This window comes from Gymnoscopelus microlampas, assembly GCF_963454915.1.
Source record: "Gymnoscopelus microlampas genome assembly, chromosome: 20".
Taxonomy (NCBI): domain Eukaryota; kingdom Metazoa; phylum Chordata; class Actinopteri; order Myctophiformes; family Myctophidae; genus Gymnoscopelus; species Gymnoscopelus microlampas.
The window spans coordinates 25,621,774-25,628,023 of NC_139957.1; positions in this window are offsets into that span (position 1 = coordinate 25,621,774).

A 6,250-nucleotide genomic window follows, 5' to 3' on the forward strand; every position below is an offset into this window, starting at 1 on the left:
AAGTATAGTAATACAAACGTATGTGTGTGTGTGTGTGTGTGTGTGTGTGTGTGTGTGTGTGTGTGTGTGTGTGTGTGTGTGTGTGTGTGTGTGTGTGTGTGTGTGTGTGCGTGTGTGTGTGTCTCCATCATCCTGTCCTGCATGGTGCTGATGATGCTGTCAGCTGTGCTCCGTAGGCCCTGCGTTGAACAGATGTCAGGTTTGCAGATACTGTCCCTGCGCTGAGCGGGAACAAATTACACGCCAATACACACACACACTCGCACGCACGCACACACACTCAAATGCGGCAAATATAACCTTCAGATTACAGATGGCCCCTATCAGAGGCCCCGGCTGGATTTACAAGATGTAAATACTGAGGGGGTAATCCAGCATGGGGCAAAGGGGGGTAGAACATGGGCAGGACGGGCACCAGATGGCTGATGTGTGTGTGTGCGTGTGCGTGTGCGTGCGTGTGCGTGTGCGTGTGTGTCAGAGGGTGTTATGCATGTGCACGTGCATACTGTATGTCAGTGTGACTGTGGTTAAGTGGTGTACTGTGCTGTTTGTATGTGTCTGTAGGTGTGTGTGTGTGTGTGTGTGTGTGTGTGTGTGTGTGTGTGTGTGTGTGTGTGTGTGTGTGTGTGTGTGTGTGTGTGTGTGTGTGTGTGTGTGTGTGTGTGTGTGTGTGTGTGGTTATGGGTTGTGTGTTTGTCTTTGCTTTGTATGTGTGGTTGCGTGTGTATGTGTGCATGTTTGTGTGTAGAGGGAATGCAAACCATGCTGAACCACCGATTGTTAGGATTATGGTGGTCTGTTTTTGACGTGCAACAGATGGACGTGTGGTATTTTGTTCTTGAATATTAAACACCCATTTGGATAGATACTGTATGTTGGATATCGTTGCTGTCGGTGGAAACCTCATAACAATCCAAAACTATAATTTTGTAGGATTCAAATGGAAAAAGCAACAAAAATGGCAGATCTACATGTGTCAGGAACTCATGAAAAGGACTCAGATGCAGACACCAAAGACACTGAAATAGGAACAGGCAAAAAACAGACACAAGAATATCTGGCAAAGACTGTCGTGACTATGGCTTAAATACTGCTGGCTTAATTGCAGGTGAATGAAGTGCAGGTGGTCACACTGGCTCTTGACACACCCACACCCACACCTAAGTCAGACTGTGAGAACATGTCTGTTGTAGATCTGCCATTTTTGTTACACATTAGCGTGACACTGCAGTATGACAAAGTAGGGCATTCATTTACGAAAAAACATTAAAAAATAAAATATGTAGATACGAGGTTTCTGCCCGAACAGCAACGATCTGTTATATAATAGAACACTCTGCATTCCAAATGTTCCAAATTCATGTTCCCCTCTCTTTGTGTAGTACTTGGAGTACATGTCCACACCACACAATGCCTGGCACCATGCTGTGTTTCATTAGTAAATGGGCCTGGATTGTGACCTTGAATAGTAGGTGAACCATAAGGGTCCATTTGCTTACATTCTTACACTCTCAGAGTTACAAAGGCACAAATGAACACTGAGGATTTGACTGTGTGTGAAAGAAAGTGGGAGAGACATTTGTCACAACGGCAAGGCTTTGTTTGATCCCTCCACTCACAGAGGTCACAACCCAATTAGGCTGGCCCGCTAGTGCATGGTACACTCATCCTCCAGAACATTTCCTCCTGCTCGCTCGCACGCACGCACGCACGCACGCACGCACGCACGCACGCACGCACGCACGCACGCACGCACGCACGCACGCACGCACGCTTTCTTTGTTCCCTTTGTCCTTTCCATAATTCTCATCTCCTCGTATGTCATTAGCAAGCTGACTGCTAATGAATTTCTTATCTCACTGAATTCAACGGCTGTCACGATAACACTTTATTATTTTTAGTTTTTGCCATCGCCTGCATTGGAAATGCAGATGGCAGCACAAAGAGGAGATGAGGGGAGAGAGAGAGAGAGAGAGAGAGAGAGAGAGAGAGAGAGAGAGAGAGAGAGGGGGGGGGGGGGGGAGAGAGAGAGAGGGAGAGAGGGAGAGAGGGAGAGAGAGAGAGAGAGAGAGAGAGAGAGAGGGAGAGAGAGAGAGAAAGAGGGAGAGAGAGGGAGAGAGAGAGAGAGAGAGAGAGAGAGATAGAGAGAGAGAGTGGGAGGGAGAGAGAGAGAGAGAGAGAGAGAGGGAGAGGGAGAGGGAGAGGGAGAGAGAGAGAGAGAGAATAGTAAGGAGCAAAAGAGACAAGAGTGAAAGAGGGCACAGAGATCTGTCGCCACTGGGTAAAGAACAAAGAGAGAGAGAGAAAATATATATACAGTATAACATGGTTTGAATTTAGTTATACCACAAAAATACCAACATTCTTTTTGTGTGTGTGTATGTGTGTGTGTGTGTGTGTGTGTGTGTGTGTGTGTGTGTGTGTGTGTGTGTGTGTGTGTGTGTGTGTGTGTGTGTGTGTGTGTGTGTGTGTGTGTGTGCGCGCGCGTGTGCGTGCGTGCGTGCGTGCGTGCATGTGTGGACAGAAGCACACTGGGTGGGACTATAGTGACACTAAAAGACATCAAGGTAAAAGGCAGGTGATAATAACGACAGAGAGTGAGGTGAGGAGGAAACATAAAGTGTGGGTGATGGTGATGAACGCAAAGAAGAATGTTGGACAAGTGTAGGGGGGGCTTGAACCTGAAAACTGGGGCCATTGATTGAACACAGAGAGAAAGATATAGTAGGAATTATTTCACATGGGGACAGGTGGAAGGAAGGAAGGAAGGAAGGAAGAGAGGAATGGAGCGAGGGATGGAGCTCGAAGGACAGCGCAGCAGCAGATGGGAGTGTTCTGGTCTGTTACTAATGTTCCTCGGTAGAATTAATGTCCAGGAAGGGGGCAGCATGACGCACACACATGCACAAAGGCATGCGTACATGCACTCACGCAAGCACACACACACACACACACACACACACACACACACACACACACACACACACACACACACACACACCCTGTCAGCTAGGCGCAGGTCTTGCTGAGGGCCCCTGTAAACACCAGTCGACTCCCTTTGCTTTTCCCCTGGCAGTAGTTAGTGACTTAGTGACCCATTCAACCTGTCTCACACACTCACACACACACACACACACACACACACACACACACACACACACACACACACACACACACACACACACACACACACACACACACACACACACACACCTTTTGTAGTAGCGCTTGGTCGATCCAAAGTGTCACCTCGCTAAATACAGGCAAGGGTGCCATGCATGCATGCATGCATGCACACAAATATGTGTGTACACACACACACACACACACACACACACACACACACACACACACACACACACACACACACACACACACACACACACATACACACACACACACCATCCCAGTGTCACAAGCTGTAAGTGTTAAACACATTCTTCTGTCACATTGTCCTGTTAACAGAGTGCATCTGGACTGTGATGAAAGGAGTAGAAAGTGAGGGAGGGGGGAGGAATGGATGGAGGAATAAAGAGAGAGGTAGGGGAGCCTGGGATTTGGAGACATTTAACAATGGCTGGGTATGTATGTTAGTTTTGCTTGTTGGTAAATAAAGGCAACAAGGGAGAACTGAGGTCTTACTTTAATGAACCCAGGCCCTGAAACTCAAGCGGTTCCAGGGATGATGCACTGCTGTATTTGTATTTATTGTTTACAGTCAAATACCCCAAAACGTCCAATAAACCAACCATAAAACATATTATTTAGTTACTGTTATCTGCACAGCATTATGTAAAGCTGTTAAACCATAAAACACAATTACAGTAAAGATGTTTTACTCTAAAACATCATAACAGTAAATGTACTGTAAATCAGTGATTACAGTAACTTACTGGCAACAGTGTTGCCAGAAAGGTATTGCAAAAATACAATGAAATGTATTTCAGTCCGTCAGTCCGTGTGAGTGTGTATGTGTCCGTCCGTCCGTCCGTGAGCAACTAAATCTCTGGCACCGCTGGCCTGATCAATGTGAAGCTGTGCACATACACTCCCTGGATGCCAGAGCAGAACCTCTGACCCAAATTTTTCACCTAAGCCTTTTATAGTGCCACCAGGAAGGCGATTTTTGCAAAACACATTTTTTGATATGACTCAAACAGATTTTGTCCAAACATCATGCAAATCAGTACACATGATCTCTTTGGTCATGTGATCAAGACAGGTCTGTCAAATCTTTCATAATCCATCCTGATTGGCTGAGATTGTCATGTCAAGTTTGCAGGAGTGGCTCGAACAAAAGGCCTCAAATCATGAATGCAATATCCGATTGCCATGAAACTTTGCAAGCACATCCCAGAAATCGAGGCGTTGTGCGTTAGATCTGCTATTTTCAAATAGCCTAGGTATAAAATAGGGCTAAAGCGGTTAATGTATGTTTTACAATGTAATACTTTATATCTGCAAAGTAACTAGTAACTAAAGTTTTCAAATAATTGTAGTGGAGTAAAAGTACAATATTTGCCTCTGAGATGTAGTGGAGTAGAAGTAAAAGTATAGACAATTAGAAATACTCCAGTAAAGTAAAAGTACCTCAAAAATGTTCTTATTTACTTTACACCACTGCCTCTATAATGATATAATAACGAACATTGCTGGCCCATAATAACCTACATGACCTGGCAGAGACCTGTCAGAGGAGCACTTTTTCTAGTTTTACTCCATGTACAAATGGATAAATTAACACTGAGGTGAGGTGTGTGACCTATGTGAAGAAATGTTTATGTAGGGGCCATGTGATGTAATTCTTATTTATAATTTCTTGTATGGCAAAGCAACTTGCCGGAATGCATTGCTGAACTGATTTTCGAGACAATCTATCATTTTCAGTGAGCGATATGGTCGTACAACGAAGTAAGAATTTGGTCATTGAACAAATTAAATCCAATTGTGTAGCGTAAGGCAGAGGCTTATAAACCGCATAACCTACTGTATAGACGTCATCTCCTCTGAGGTGATATACGACTATGAGGCTCTGAGGGCGCGAGGAAGCGGCGGCCTTGCATTTGTGCGCATGAATGCACTTGCACACATACGTGAACGCACGGGAACGGATGTACTGGGCCGGCAGATGTGTCAAGGTCCACAGTCTATAGTCAGGCTGCGGTGTGACAGATGAGCTCTCCCCGTGTGACGGTCGGGCAGAGGTAAACAGTCTATTTAACATCGGTTTGACCCCGGCAGCAGCTATTAGGGCCGTGGAGGATGTCTCTGGAGAGAGACCATGAGGCTTACACTTGATGGCAACACACACCACTCTCTGGGAATTTGACATCACTTCCATAAATAATTCAGGCTCGACTCATTTTGCTGATGTAAAATGCCACTGATAAAAGCCACCGCATCTCTTGCTCGACCCGCTTTTACCCTCTTATTTTGAACTTTGAAAAGTGGCTATAAATGTCACATGGATGTCTAGAAATGTGTGCAGCCTACAATTTTTAGAAGATACATTTTGAATTATAGATGTTTTATCATGTATCAGACATAAATTATACATGTTTTATATATATATATGTATATATATACATATATATATATATTTATATATTGACCCCCCATTGACCTAACACTGTTCAACAAGTGCTGAGATGTCCTGCATCCCCCCGCTCTGCACCAGTGGTACAGACATCCATTGTATGTACGTGGTGGTAGCGTGACTATATAGGAGGACCCAGAAGCTTCATTACACCGTCCCAGTAAACAGCATCCAGGAAGGCAGCCACCACCTTGGCCGGATGCAAGTGGAACGCCTGCCAACCGTTTGTTCCTGGGCCGAGCTGGGCTGGGCCAGGATGCGTCTGCCGGGAAACGCTTTACTGCTTCAGAAGGAACATCAGGAGTGTGATTCCGCTCGCCGGGCCCTCGCATATGGCCCTGTTTTTCAGTTTCAGACGGATAGAGTGGAGACAACAGCAGAGAGCGAAGGAGGAGGGAGGGAGGGAGGGTGTGTGAGGTAGAGCGCGGAGATGGATGAGAGGCAAGTGACAGAAAGACAGAGAGAGAGGGAGAGACTGAGTCAAAGAGAGACAGCAAAACAAAGGGGAGATGGAGAGGGAGACGAGACGAAAAGTGGCGAAAAATGAGTAATTGAGAAAGATAGAGAGAGGAGGGTTGAGAGGGTGTGAAATGCGAGGAGAGAGTTTAATTTGTTTTTCGGCAGTGTTGCGCCATCACAGAAATGTGTTTACCA